General features: G+C 35.1%; 1 long non-coding RNA gene across 1 annotated transcript; it reads left to right on the forward strand.

Annotated features, from left to right (window-relative positions):
- Window positions 1-1261: 1261 nt before the first annotated feature.
- Window positions 1262-9814, forward strand: LOC118238579. Its single transcript, XR_004769179.1, has 2 exons — window positions 1262-2913; window positions 6867-9814. It is a non-coding gene; the product is annotated as an uncharacterized LOC118238579 (long non-coding RNA).
- The last annotated feature ends 6765 nt before the right edge of the window (window positions 9815-16579 follow it).

Consider the following 16579-nt stretch of genomic DNA (forward strand, 5'->3'; position numbering starts at 1 on the left):
CTTACTAGTAGGAACTCCAGGAAGAGCAACACTGAAAGAAAGCCTACACCTTGCTGGCTCTGCTTCTTAAGGAGAAATTGAACAACAAGAAGGACACCATTATAACAATAGCAGTAATAAACTTAGTGATAAGTTTTTAGATGACAGTAGTCGTATACTTGGTGAATCAATTTAAAAACAACTCCTTATTACTTTGCAGTGACTTATTGGCTCTGGAATATGCCTGGCTATCTATAAAATCTCTTTCCTTATCTTTTGCTGCTTTTAAAGATTTGTTTTAGTTAACATTCTAGCAAACAGACTTTTTCATTCTTTGTTTATACCCTGTAGTTCCAGTGTCTGTTAGTACTAACCTTCAGTATTCTGCTGCATTATTGAGAATTGCCTATATTTTTATTCATATCACCCCAAATTTCTCATCCTTGAAGTCAATTTACAATTTATATTTCTTTTTAGTATTTGCAAGAAAAATTAGAGATCAAAGAACAAGAGGTATCTTTGGACTATTTCTAAGTAAAATAATGAGCTGGACTCTTGCACACATGTGATTCCAGCAGCTAGGACGCCATGGCAAGAGCATTAAAAAGGGCCACAATTGGCCACATGTCAACTTCAAGGCTATTCTTTCCCTGTCCCAGAAAATCAAATAGCCATATTAAGAACATTAGTCCTTGCTGATTCTGAAAAATAAGAGTTCATTAGCTGGGTAAACATGGGATTCATAAGTATCGAGATAGACTATAGCTCAAAATATGTTTTGCTACTCAGAGGATGGTCATATTTCTAGATGACCAATTACTATTTCACCATGTTAAAATATATAATCCATTTTTAGAGGAAATATATGAAAAAGAAGAAAAACATCAGCAATCATTACTACCTCTTGTAAATGAGAAGGAAATTGATAAAAAAGAAAACAACCAAAACGTGGTAAAACAGCTACCAACGAAGATTTCAACAAAAGCTATCTATGCTAATTGTGAAAGTTAGCTTGCTCACCATCAACAAAAACTTGGTTCTATCTCTATCAGCCTCATCTCTGCCAAAATGACTGATTTGACAAACTATATGGCACACAATTCACAGACTTTAACCATAAGCATAAGAAGCCACAATAAACACTTTGTTGAAATACCACCATAGGATACATGTATATGACACAAGATGGAATATTTACATTTATGAAAGATGAAACCATATACCTACTTTCTAGGAGGCTGGAAAACATATATATGGTTAGATGGTCTATTTGAAAGGCTATGTGCAAGTAATTCCTAAAAGGCTACTCAAGTTATTACTTAGGTCAAGACAATTATCAAACAAGAAAGTACAAATATTTAAACCAGGGGATTATGGTCCCATTAATCTGAATGTTTTCCATTAAATATCCTCTTTTGTTTAACTAAAGTCATCTAATTGCAATGCATTTACAGTTTGAATCTTGGGTATTGCCAAATCACCTGTGCCTTTCCTAATCTTGGAGTAGACATCTCCAAGAGACTTGGTTAAGTGCTATCATAAAATCACATTAGCAGTAGAAACATCACTTCCATAAACACAGAAAAATCTCTAAATAAAAAAAAGAGAAACAGTATTCTTTCCAAACTCTTCTGAGGAAAAGACAACAAGGATTTCTTTGTGTAGCCTGGGCTATTCAGAAAGTTGCTCTGTATCCCGGGTTGAACTCAAACTCAGAGATATGCCTGTCACTGTTTCCTGAGTGCTGGGATTAAAGGCATGTGCTACCTCTAGCTGCACCAGTTTTAAGTTTTACTGTTAGTGTTGTAGATGAGTTCTATCATCTGTAGCATTCTCAGATCCACTTGGAATGAAATACATATTTCTGAATATATGTCTTGGCTATATAGAATTATGTCTTAAGTTATTGTAAAGCTAAAATCTACTACATTCCTCTTCTTGATGAACGTATTTTAAGTTAATTATTATACCTTGTATCTTACTTTTTTTCCTGTAGAGCCTAGATACTCAGGAAATTGGATATTTTCAGTAACATGCAGCAGTATAGGAGTGGAAACCCCAAGTCTCTGCATGCAGCAGAGTGCACAAAGGAGATATTTATCACTAATGCAGAAATTGCTTCTTTGAATATAAACCTTAAATACAGTTATTTAAATAATTCAATAGAGATTAATTTGTAATATATAGATTTATATATAATGCAAATTGTGTATGTACTCTGAGTTAAGAAAAATGTTTTATTTAGGTACGTGTCTTTTCCTGGAATTTTCAGTAATATTCTATCTATTATATCTTTCAGGTATCTGTAGGACTTGATAAATGACAGTCAGTGTTATATTTTTTGCCACTCAACCTATCTCAAATAATTATGTATAAGAGTATACATTTTTATCTATTTCTCTCTGTGTGTCTCTCTGTGCTGTGTGTGTGTGTGTGTGTGTGTGTGTGTGTGTGTGTGTGTGTGTGCGCGCGCGCGTGTGTGTATACAAATGCACTATCATAAGTATTTCAAATACATGAGGTACTAAAGATCAGGTTGTGATTGTCTTGGCACTAGAGGTAGCTCTATGATTAAGTGGAAAACAGGATTTAACCAAACCTCTTAACACCATATTGGTGATTATTCCTCAGAGGGTGTATGTCCCTTACAAATACAATAAAAGATTGCAAACATTAGAGTAAGACTACACTTTGACCCTGTAGCAACAAACCTGTCAATTCATTAGTCTAAAGATAATGTGGTGTCCGATGTAAGCAGGAAGTTGATGGGGAAGTCCTTCTGTGTATATGTCTCTCTTATTGGTTAATGAATATTCTTGGCCAATAGGAAACCAAGATAGGCGGGACTAGAAGAGAAGAAGGATTCTGGGAAATGTAGTAGGAAGTCCCCATGACATCCGGGGAAGGAGAGGAAGTGTGAGGCTGGCATTCTTGGTAAGATAAGACCTTGTAAAAATACATATATTCGTATGTTTACTAGGATTACAACATTCTTCTAGCATTATAGGTTAATGCTTAAGACAGAGTTAGCTCTAGATATTGGCCAGCGCCATTGTAACTAATAGAGTCTCTTTGTGATATTTGGGTGCTCTAAAGTGGCAACGGGACCTAGGCAGGAATCCTGTTACAGCAGGTAAGACCTTGCTATTGAGTTTATTCACCAGTACTGTATTTAATATGTTGCTTTTATTATCATACTCAGCTGTTTAGGAGGAGTCAGAGTTAATGATACCGTTAGATAAACTGTTGATTTTCGTTGTAAAGTGAGTTCAAACCTCAGGAGAATATGTTCCCTGGGAATGAAGAACTTTTCACATTATTTCCTTTATTCCGACATTTCTATGCAGAAATCTCCTAAATTCTCAAAGCAATGTAAACCATTAAGATATCTAAAGCATTTCTCAATTACCTCTGTCATAAATCACTCTGTGTATACGTTTCTCCATCTCTGTTCGTTCTCTGTATCTCTATTTCTTTCTCTTACACTTCTTCTTCCCTCCCTAACTCATTTTCTTATCCATCCTTACTGCAATCCATATTTATATGTATCTTTCTGTGTACTTCAGACTACAATGTTATGGAGACAGATACCCCTTCTAACCCCTTTTTCCAAATGTAGGTCCTGCCATCAGTCCTGGTAGAAGGTGCATTCACTCACTGCCATTAGTTTTTCAATCTTCAATGATATTGGCAAGTATGTGGATGTGGGACCTGGGCTACCCTTTCAGAGGTCTTGTTTGACCAAACCATATTAGACTGGAAGGAATCTTCAACCTTTTCATCTGCTTTGGAAACAAAAGCAGAACCACTTTTCCAAAACAACATATCTTTAGATGCAAATTTTGAAGTCAAGATACCTTTATGCTGGTTTAGCTTAGAAATCCCCAAACATCAAATGTCTCCCTGTAGTTACATTATTAAGTCAAAAATTTCAAAGAAAACAAAATATATACATAATCCAGATATGTGTGTTTTCCATCTTCTTATTGCCCATTATATTTTTTTACTCTATTTGTTAGTGTATAACCGAATGATCTCGGTTTATTATCTTTTAATTAGTTTTTTTTTTTATCAATGACTCTGTCTATTTTATATCATATCTCTCCCAGGCCATCTACATTTACCAAACACACAGTGACCTACTAAGAGGCGTTTTTACCTGAATTTGTTTTTTATTGTGTATCTGTAATCTTTTCGTTTGTTTGTTTGTTTGTTTGACCAGGTTTTAAAATGGTAAGCAGGCCTTGTGAGGTCTAAACCTGAGGCTTTGGCTACTGCCTCCAAACTCTTTGACTTTCCAACATGAAGGGGGTATGTTTACTGCCAGCTCTGGTAGCTATACTCACCCACCCAGCTCTGTTCTATGCTGCCACCAAGTAGCTTGTACCACAGTAAACATAAAACTGTTTAGTTTGCATGAGTAAGACCTAAATCTACCATGCAGTTGCATGGCTTGGAAACACTTATATCTCCTGCCTTGGAATTCTACCATGCTGTGTTCAAGCCTGAATGCTTTGGCATCTTTGTGCCATAGCAAGTATGAGGCTATGAGACTAGGATACACACAGTCTGGCTGTTTTCCTGTGAATTCAGTACATTCATAAGGCTTTATGTGGATGTTAATTGTCCCTCTTTGTAAATGGAGGTTTCTCTCCTGGTTTCCAGTTTCAAAAACAAAACAAATAAAGAAAAAAAAATCAGAGGCTTAATAATTATAACTATTGGTTTAAAGGCTCAGGTATATTACTGCTAGTTCTCACAATTAAATTTCCCAGACTAATTCCTGGTTTTTGTGCGTGATGTTATCTTTACGGGAAACTTGAGAAAATCGGGGTAATTTTAAAGTCTCAACTGGAGTATTCTGTGAGGCTGTATTATCTTAGCCTGCAGCCTTGCAACTGGTTTAGATGTTGGATTACCTAAGCCATCTCCTTTTCTTATAATTGGATCCCCGTACTCTGAAAATACATAGACTTTAAAAGGTATAATAAATATATGCCTTAATACAAGTATAGATTATGCATTGTACACATCTCAGCCAAAGATGATTTTTTTTTTATGTTTGAACAGGTAAAATATGCATCACATGTTTTATAGTTTTTCTAGGCTTATTTATGTAGACAGGATTTTCAGGGCTTCTTCCCTGGTCAAACCTGATGCAAGTCAACCTGGAATGATTTCCTAGACTCTCATTTCCTGTAGAAATACAAGATCAATCTCTTTCCCCAAATAACATATCTTTTGATTTAATTTTGAATTCAAGACAGTTTTAAAATATACCAGTTGGGTTAATCCAGCAGTTTTCATAATCTAATGTGTCTCAACAGCTGTCATTACTTTATTAGCAATCAAAAAAAATCTAAAGACAGCACAATAACATAAATAATCCAGACTGTGTATTTAACATCATTTTGTGGCTTATAACAGCTGTGTTTAATATACATCTGCATCAAATCACTGTTTCATTGATATTTAAGCACAGAGGCAGTCATGCATTCCCAACAGCTGGAACTAAATACATAGGTCTTGTACTATACCCAGCATTCAAAATTTCCAGTATGTCTAGGGACAGCACTAATGAAGCAAACTGTTATTAAAATGACTATTTGTTTTAATGAGCTTACAGAAGAAGATTGTTTTTTGTTTTCTTAATTCAAGGGTACTTGCTATTAGAGGCTCCTCATTTTGCCAAGATGGTTCCACATCAATGCCCACACATAAGTGTTAAATAAAGTCAGTTGTTATTAAAGATGGAAAAAGAATGTAAACATGAGATGTAATAGTTATATTGGGAATAGGAGAGAAATTGTAGTAGTGGAAATGTGGTGGATTTTTCAAAACAAAATATTTATATATTAATATTAAGTACATATTTTATGACTATGAATTGCATCTGAAAAACAAAAAAAAAATGACAGCCATTGCATACAGGTAACTGTGTAATCACATATAAGGAGTTACAACAGACAATGGAATTTTTGAGACAATGAATATATTTTAAGATTTTTTCTAATTAATTTAATTTTAATTCACTTATTCATTACTAAGACACTATGAGATATTTTATTCCAGTTTGGTCTATTTGGAAGAGTACTTTAAAGCAGCATTTTTGCTTAAATTAAAGCAGGTTTTGTTTTGTGTGTGTGTGTGTAGCAGTCTAATATATATACATATATATGTATATATATATATTAGAATTATATTTATCATATTTCTGTTACATAAAAAATGACAGTTATAGAAACTGACACAAGGATCTCACAAAGTGTCGGCATTCAGATGCACTTGGCAGCCTAGAGCCACAACCATATGTCCAAACAGTAATGGAGACTTTTTGTGGATAGCTAGAATCCAGGCAACATAGCTAGATTCATACACAGTGCACCAACCACAATTAGCCAGTTTTGTCTACTGTACTGTTAAATGGAGGCAGAGACAAGGGTAAATTACGTTTTATCTCTGGCATTCTACTTTCAAATTCCTTGCTTCTTTTACAACACATGGTGTTGGGGGAGAGCTAGATGAGTCAGCAGCACTGATGGTGAACTGCAAAATAACTACAGTGATTTGTTTCCATACCTAGATTTGAGATCTGTCTCTGCATTGGATCTGAATGCTTTCTCTACTTGAATGCATGCCCTCCTCCAATCAGAGGCAATCCCATGTAATAAAAATGTCTGCACTGTAAGATTTTTCCAGTCAGGCTCCTGGCTAAATTCCAGCCCTTAGCGGGAATTTAGCCAAAGCCTGACTATAAAGATGTCCAGAGAAGGAAACCTGTCCAGGGACATGTAGCAGTCAGAGGCAATAAAAAAACCTATGATATCAGGGATTAAGTGGGATTTCTCAGATTCCTGCTGAATCACTTTCTCCTGTTTGCTGTGCAGGAAATGTGCTCCTGTGTCTGAAGCTACTGCCTTAATATCTGTGATCCTTGGCTCAGTATTGGACCCTGCAGTATGTGCAAGGAAGATTTACTTTGGGGATTAATGCATGAATGATACAAGGCTTGAACTGATCATGTGTTCCCTTGGAGGCTCCACTAAGTAAATGGCTATGTAAGGGCAAATTCTCACTTTAGGCACCCGGGCCTCTCAGATTCCAAAACTAAGTGCATTTGGAAAATCTGACATGACATATCAGAAAATGTTCCCGAGAAGCTGCAATTGGCAGCCCAGAATCCCAATCATTCATCAGCAGGCAGAAAGGCAGGCTTTTATGTAGATAAACAGGATATAGGCCAAAGTGGCTGGATATGTAATTACCCCTACTTACCTCGGGACATTTTTCTCTTTTATAATTGAATTCACGGCCTAAAGTAAATTGTGTTTCTTTCCTGTCATTCACTTTGTATTCTTGGGTTTTGCTGGGGGAAATGAATCAGCAGCTCTGAAGGAGATCTCCAAGCTTTCCTCAAGATTTGCTTTCTATTGGTGGAATTGAGATCACTTTTCTTATTGGTTCAGGTTCCAAGCAAAATTTGAATGCACACAGACCTTCATTCATAGGTAAGGGCAGTAAATAAAGCCTGCAGAGTTTTTTTTTTTTTTTTTTTTTTTTTTTTTTTTTTTTTTTTTTTTTTCCAGTCAGCTCTTGGCTATATTCCAGGTCTTATTTGCCCCTATATATAACCAAAGCCTGACTGTACATAGGCCCACACAAAACAGACAGTTTCTGACGTATAGGAGAGAGTGTCCATAGAATTCAGCAAAGGCAGGGATTGCACAGTTCCCAGCATTAGACCACTATGTCAACTCCTGTGCAGTAAGTAGCATGCTTCTGATTCTACTGCTTTTCTTTAAAGATGTGGCATTCCTGTGTTAGACTTGAAGGGCTGCAATATCAGAAAGAAAGATAATTCTCTTCAGGATTTAGTATCTGTAACAGACTAAGGGGTCCTACTCTTTTTCTCTTCTCTGGGAAATCCATTTTGGATATGGCTATGGCATTGTAGTTTTTTTTTTTTTTTTTTTTTTTTTTTTTTTTTTTCAGGAAACGTTAGAGTCACTGAAAATATCAGTAACATCTGCAGACACTACCCTGTTTCTCACCCAGGGCTCCTGATGAACAATAAATTATAGTGTAGGAAATTTACTTATTATCATTGTGTTCCAATTAGCTTCTCTGATGTTCAACTTTGCAGTATTACTTTGCATTGGCACTGAGTTTTGGCATATAGAATCTCTTGTAGATTATTTTTTTCTTCCTTGTGAGCCCATTTCTATTTGTGATATCAGGCAGGGCATGAACTTTGTTGGTAAACAATTATTTATTGAAGATGGCAGAGAGATATTAATGCTTTCCCTGAAAGTAATTAACACACCAGATTTCTTTGTTTTTGGATCTCTTCCTTTCTTATGCTTTAAACTGATGCAGCTATTATCTTGTGCCTGCTACCTCAGACTCTGAATTCCTATGTCTGATAGTAAAGTTGAGACAGGAAAATGTTGTACATTGGCAACATCAACCACTTCTGAATATGTTGAAATCTTTCTATCATCTTCTGATTGCATATGCATGCTGCTTTCAGTATTTTTTTTTTAATGAGGACATGAAAAAGCAGAACATATCACCTCAAAGACCTTTGGGTTCTCTAGAAAGGCCTTCCCTGTACATCATTATGTTATTTCCCAACTAGTGCCTGAGTAAAATCTCTGAGGGTCAAGTGATGCACAGACATATGGGTATATCAATGTCACTAAGACTCAGTTTATTTATATGACTCTTGTAGAATGAAAGTTATTGTTTTTGTATAAGGCTGTCATCATTCTTTTCTCATTCTTGGCCATTAAAGCAGTCTGGTTCACGCCTTCCTTCCATTATATGATCTTTATCATCATTCTCAGAATTGATTTCTCCCCTGATTTTTTGGTCACTGTGACAAAAATAGATCTAAAGTTTGTTTTCTATTTCTTTTTATGGCTTGTAATTGATGAGAATGAGGAATTTGTTCTTGGTGATTTTTATCCACTAACATGCAAATTAACCTTTAGTCACACTACATGTAGTTGATCCCAGTGAAACTTCTGAAGAGCACCAGATGGATTTCTATTCTAGGATGACATAAGTATATAACAACTTCAAAAACAGGTTGCCATCATATTGGGAAGTGTCAGCATAGTTTTCAAATGGTCTAGAAAGCTTCAGTGTGGGACTGTATGCATAAGCAAACCCAGTAACATATTACTATTACCAGAGACTGATAACTCTGAAATCCCTTCATGGTAGATGGGGTGCATTTTTCCCAATATCTCTCCAACTATACTTGGATACATTTAGATTACTTTCCATATGTACATACCCTTATGTGTGTGTATATGAATGTGCTTATGTATATACATACATACACAGGCATGTATGTGTGCTCTATTTTGACATGGTGTAGAATTTCATACATGAGAACTTCATTGTATTATTTCACACTTCCTTCTGCCTGCTCCTTCAAAACTATATCTGTACTACTAAGTGTCAAATAAATATCACTTTTTATTTAAATTACTTTATTTTATTGTACATATACAAATGTATACATCAGTAACCCACACTGTGTGTAGTATGCTGTGATTATGTGTAACCATTTTTAGCATTGAAACTTAGGAATTGTATGTACTAATAGTGTTAATGTTCACTAGAAACAGATTCTGTCTTAGCATCCATCTTATCTCCCTTGCTTTTCTGCTAATTGAGAGTATTTCAAAGAGTTCCCCAACTTTGTTGGCATTATCATTTGTGATGTCATTGTGCTATTATTTTTTGGTTCTTTCTTTGATTTATTTAAGGTGTTTTGCTGGATTTCAATTTTTCTAAACGTTGTGATTTGCTTTGTGATCATTAATTGTGTCTGATCATTGCGTGCAGTATTTTATGAGTCTAAGAATAATGGTGAGTTGCATGGATTGGTCAGAAATCCTTGGACAAAACATTGCAAATTCTTTGCCATATGAGAACTTGTGGAATTGTGCAACAATGCTTTAAAATGCATTTTTCCAACCGTTGCAATAATGTTTCCTCTGGGTATTTGGGCAAATATTTAGAACAGAGATAGGAAATGCATTCCTTCAGAGAAGTTGCAGATGAAGGCTCTCCTTCTGGGTCCACTATCTCCCTAAACATGTGTAGTATGTTAGGTTATTATATTGAACTAAGGTTTGTCTTCCTGATAATTATAGATTTCTATATTATTCAAAAATGTTAGAGTGGAAAATTCTGACCTGTCTGTGGATACCAACTACTAATACCCTATGAATGGCTAAGTGTTCCTAAATTATGACACTCAAAGGAGCTATTAAAATCATCCAGTTTAACTTTTTTCTATTTTTCTATTCTTAGAGTATACTTATTTTAAAATGGCACATCAGCATTAGCATACACTCCCAGGACATGAGGAATATGTACTGAATGTAGGACCTCTGAGTTTTCTGGCCAGCTGCATACCATGTTTTTCAAATTCCATGCCCTTTAGAAACACTATGTCAAACTACCATTGCTATTATACTGATGCATAAAGCTAGTATTTTTTAGGTAATAGCAATCTTGTACTATTGAATTCCCTTTGGCTGAGTTTGCATATGAAATTATAAAATCCAGACTAAATTCTACTCAAGTGGATGAAGGAATGTGAAGCTATAAACATAAATACTTTGAACATAGTTAGAAAATATATGCCTGCAGAGAAGTAGCAGATGAAAGCTCTGCTTCCAGATTTGTCACCTTCTGAGCCAGGCTTAGTAGGCTAGGTTACTATATTGGGCATATTTTGTCTTTCTGTCAATAATGTATGTCTCTGTTATTTAAAAAAAAATTAAAATGAAAAATTGACGAATATCTTTGGGAAGATAGACTTACTTTGGGAAGATAGACTTACTTTGGGAAGTAAGACTCTAATGCCCTATAAATCTAAGAAGAAGTTGTTTATATCATCACTTTTACCGTGACACATTGTGACACATTGTCAAACTCTTAGCAAAGGTTTTGACAATAACACTTCATGAGGGATATGAGTAGAAATAATTGTGGTATTTCTAAGAAATTAATCTAAGAAATTGTTAAAAGGTTCTCATTTTCAGGAAGAATCATGATAGAATATAATTTTACTGGATTCTAAAATTTTAAATACAGGAGAGTCCTCTGCATTCACTTTGTTCCATGTATGTCTGATTACAAAAGAACAGCGGAGACACTAGATTGATCTTAAGAATTGAATTCAGTATTCAATCAACAAATGTTGAAACTGGGGTGTCGCAGAGTATACAGTTATAAGAGAGAACTAGAAATGTTAGCTATGTACAAGCAACATCTGTGTGGTCTCGGAGTAATACCCCAGAAGCCATTTTGTGCTTTTATGTTTATATTATACCCCACTTGTAAATTGCTCTGTCTACAATAAACCTGATTGCTTGGATATATGAACAACTTCATCTATTTCTAGAATAAAATTATTAAAATTCAAGAATTCTAGCATTGTCATGCAATCTAGGAAATGGTGCATAGGTAGTGACAGTAAGAGCAATGAGTTTTACTCTCTAGCTTTCATACCACCATTGCCAATCTCATACCTGTGAGAAACTTTGTCAATCTGCCATTGCTAATAATCCTCTGTATGGAAAAAAAAGTATTAGATGGTTATTTAAGCATATGTGTACTATTAAATTCCCATCTTCTGAGTTTGCATACATAAAGCTTTCAGTATAAAACTTAGCCAACATTATACTCTGTCCTGAGGAAGATTCGTAAAGTGAAAACCTTATCAGAGTAGCTTATATTATTAATGAGCTGATGAAGTGGTAACGACAGATTTTGTCAGGTTTTCTAGTCCCAAAGGCTAAACATGTTGTAGATGACTCCATACCACAGAAAAAAAAAAAAAAAAAAAAAAAAAAAAAAAAAAAAAAAAAAAAAAAAAAAAAAAAAAAAAAAAAAAAACAGTGATTTATCTGGAGTCATATATCCCTAAATTAGAGTAAGTGTATGAAATAAGGCTTGGAAAGTAATAGTGCTGATTCCAGAGGAAATCTCATGGAGGGAATGTAGTGATTTTATCCTTTTTATTTAAATTAGAAACAAGCTTGTTGTACATGTCAATCCCAGTTCCCTCTCCGTCCCTTCCACCACTTCCCCTCACCAACCTCTAGCCCATCTCCTTTATGCTCCCCAGGGAGGGTGAGTCCTGCCATGGAAGATCTTCAAAGTCTGTTATATCATTTGAAGCAGGGCCTAGGCTCCCACCATGTGTCAGAGCTGAGAGAGTATCCCTCTATGTGGAATGGGCTCCCAAAATCCATTCGTATACTAAGGATAAATAATAATCCACTAATAGAGGCCCTATAGATTACTCAGGCCTCCTAACTGACACCCACATTCAGAAGTCTGGGTTGGTCCTATGCTAATTTCTCAGCTATCAGGCTGGGGTCCATGAGCTCCCCTTTGTTTAGGTCAGCTGTTTCCGTGGGTTCTCTAGCCTGGTCTTAACCCTTTTGTTCAACACTCCCCCCTCACTGCAACTTGGTTCTGGGAGTTAAGCTCAGTGTTTATCTCTGGGTGTCTGATTCTGCTTCCATCATGAGGGGGATAGAATATTGAGTAGGGAGAACAATAGATGAGAGCAGGTAAAGAGATGCCATAATAGAGGGAGCCATTGTGGCTTTCAAGAGAAATCTGGCAGTAGGGAAATGTCCAGATATCTACAAGGATGACCCCAACAAACAATCTAAGCAATAATGGAGATGCTACCTTAAATGACCTTCCTTGATAATGAGATTGATGACTACCCTACATGCCATCCTAGAACCTTCATCCAGTAGTGTATTTTTTGTTTTGATATTCTTATATTGATATTGAACAAATTGTTTCATGAAAATGAATGGGAACTGCAAAAGCAAAATGAATGCTAAATGAATGCAAACATGTGTGGAACCACATTTAAAATAACACATACAAACCTGAATGGTTGCGAGTATATATGTATACTATGAAATTTATTCTGAAGTTCATTACTTTCTGAAATAAATACTTGAGATTAGTTTTTTAATCATTAGTATGTTCTGAGAAAGTATATGCAAATTGGTAGACTCTGAGCAGGGCTTGAAAGTAACATTTCTATTTACAATACAAGCATCTTAGTTTGGACCCTGTGTGTGTGTGTGTGTGTGTGTGTGTGTGTGTGTGTAAATAGGTTATTCACCCTTGATGTAGTTGAGTATTTCCTATACAAGTGCTGTATTTATATTATTTCATACTTCTTTCTGCTTCGTCTTACAATTCCATGTGTGCTATAGTAAATATCAAATTAAATACCTTTTCTAACTCATTAATTTTCAAACATATGCAAATGTGTACATAACTAACCCACACTATGTATATAATGTGTGGATTATGTGTATCCAATTTAGCATTGACCATTTTGGGATATAAAAGCCTATCAATATTAGTGTCAAGTAGAAATGTGTTCTTTCAGTCATCACTTAAATTGTTAATCTCTACCTTCTCTGCTCAGGGTGTGTTTCTTTGGCTAGATAAATTTCCCTACAATTTTCCTGTCTCTTAGAATGATAAGTTGGTGTGTCAGTGTTATATTTTTTGTTTGTTGATTTGTTTTTAGTTTCCTGTTTGTTTTATTTGCCTCAAGGCAATGTTGCTTTCTGTAGCCTGTGCTGAACAGTAAGAACTTCTGTATCCCTGGTTGTCCCCAGAATGGGATTAAAGGCATGTTCCAGTTGCCAAATTTTAAACTTTATTGTTAGCTTCATAGGTGGGTTGCATTTTCCCGTGCTTCACCTGGAATGAAAGAAGTATTTCTAGCTATATATCTTTACTGTGTAGGCTCATGCATTTAATTGAAAGCACAGAGAACACTGATGTAGGAGGAAGTTTCTCTCCAGCCTATTCCCCCTACCCTTCAGTCCCAAATGATCACCCAGAGCCTTATATTAATTATAACTGTATGGCTCAGGATTTGTTATTGACGATCTCTTAATGATTAACCCATGTTTTTTAAATCTGTGTATCTCTACATGGTCTTGGTTTATATGTGATACCCATGATGTTCCTTCCTCATAAGCCACATGATGTCTTCCTCTGTCATGTCACTGTGTTCCTATTCCAAGCATTCTCCTAATCTGATAGCCCAACATATACTTCCTACCTGGCTACATTCTGGGAGCCCATTAGCAAAAACAGCATTATTCATCAACCAATAAGAGAAAAATATATTTATTTTTATCTATCCTATCTTTTGTGTCTAAAGTTTTATGTTTAACTTTTTTTATTATAACTAAGGAAAACCATATCCATAATATTTGTCTTCCACTCCATCAATGACCCCAGAAGGATATTATATAAACTCTAGAATTGGCAGTGATATCTCACTGCCTGGACAGTCACAAAAAAAATTCTCTGTAATGTTGGGGCATCCAGTATCAGCCCATAGGCTACGTGCCTGGCAGACTTTTTAATGAAGCATGACATTTGAAGATCTGTTCTGTTTTGTATTGGGGAAGTTCTTCTGTTGTTTTCTTCTGTAAAGCAGGATGCCTGAAGGACCACACTTTTTTATGGCAAGTTCTGCAGTCACTTTACTTCATAACTTAGTTGTCCAGTATAGACAGCATATTTACTGTATTGCTTTATTATTTCACGAGATTTATCTTAAATTGTTATCTCAGCCACTGTCACTGCTCAGCTTACCACTAATGCATGGTCATGGCAGATATCTCTTTCACACAGGCCTGTGTGAGACACTATGGGGATCTGCTATGTGGCTTAGCTCATGCTGGTGGGACTTGCACTGGTGGCTGAAGCCCAAAATGCCTAGGAGTCATGTCTCTGTACTATAGATCACATGGGAGACATGAGACTAGGAAGCTATATTTGATTCCATTTTTATATATTTAGCACCTGTTTTTAAGCTTTATCAGGTTTTATGTGATGTAGGTGCCAAATGTTTGGGCACCATTTGTAGACAGAGATTTTCATTGGGACCGCTGACCAGCTTTAACCACCCTGAAACTTAATATTAATTATAAATGCTCAGTTGATAGCTTAGACTTGTTACTAAATAGTTCTTACCACTTAAATTAACCCATATGTTTTTATCTAAGTTCAACCACGTGACTTATAGCTTGTTACCTAATTTTTTTGCAAGTCCTGTTTCCTCTGCATCTGGCTCACCCTTCATCCTAGTATCCTCCAAGTCTGGCTCTCTCACTCACCTAACATCTGCATGCCTATCTATAGATCACTTGGCTCTTTATAGACCAATGAGAATAATACATGTTTACAGTGTAAAAAGACTATTGCACAGCAATTATGAGTATTTTGTATAGGTTTCTGTATGTGTGTATGTGTGTGTGCACATAACTGTTTTGAAAACAGGAATTATGAGTAAACTGTTCTGATTTTGTTTTTATTTTCATTGATACTGGAATTTTTGAGGTTTTCTGCAAATTTTGGAATCAGTTAGGTAATGAGAATAAAGGAGTAAAACCGTGAAGATGCATGATAAGTCACTCAATGTCTTATGATTATTAGATTTATAGTGATGTTAAGACCATTTATGTGGTATTTTCCAACTCTATAAACCTTATATAGATCTTACTATTCACATGAACTATTTTACTCTTTAGCAAATATATTATAAAATTATTTATTACTCCAACATTTTCCTCCTTTTCTGATCCTGATGAATTTTCTCATTTGCTGATCATGCTAGTTTCAGATTCAGGCACTGAGCAGGTGCTTCTTTTACTGTGACACAGACCTACACCTAAACAGTGGAGTTGTAGGTAAAGGTGCTTTCTGTCTTGAATCCATTATTATTCCTTTTGTGTAAAATGTAATTGAATTGCCGTGATGTAATAATACATTTTCTGGCTAAATGTTTAAAATCTAGACATTGTGTGCACATCTTACTATTTCTTTTGAAACAACATGATGTCCTTTCCTTGAAGAGTGGTTTGTCCTTCTTGCCATAAAAAAATATGTAAGAATTGGAAAGACTTATTCCTCATTTTTGCCAATAATTTCTCTGAGAAATAAAAAGTTTCTCTTTTATTTCTAAAACTATGGATAATAAAGAGCCCTTGAGGATAGTCTGTATATACTTCCATTTATTATTTAGAAAACTGGCATGTATTCATGACTTGATTAGTTGAATTTTAAAATTCTTTCCTTGAAATTAGTTTTTTAATGGTAATTAATGATTTCAAATATTTGTATGAGCATTAGTAATGTTTTCCCCAATGTGCTATCCCATCTTCCTCTTTCTTGTGCTTATGCCATAATTTATAAATTCTATTACTATTTCATTTTAATTTTTAAATTTTCATAGAGTAGTATATTTACATAATTTCTATGTCTTCATCTCTTCAACTTTTCCTGAGTATTCTTCTTCCTACTTCAAATATATAACTACTGTCATAATAATTTTTGTTATACATAGTTGCATGTGTGTGTGATAAGTTCTGCTTACTGTATTTAATAGTCCTAGAGCTCTTCTTATCTCTAGTTTGAAGAAATAGTATTTATAATTTTTCACGATTACATGGGTTTAAGAAAATGATGAGTAGTTCCTGTAAGTAGCATGTAGCAAGTACTAATAATAACT

This window comes from Cricetulus griseus, chromosome 3 (assembly GCF_003668045.3).
Source record: "Cricetulus griseus strain 17A/GY chromosome 3, alternate assembly CriGri-PICRH-1.0, whole genome shotgun sequence".
Classification (NCBI taxonomy): Eukaryota; Metazoa; Chordata; class Mammalia; order Rodentia; family Cricetidae; genus Cricetulus; species Cricetulus griseus.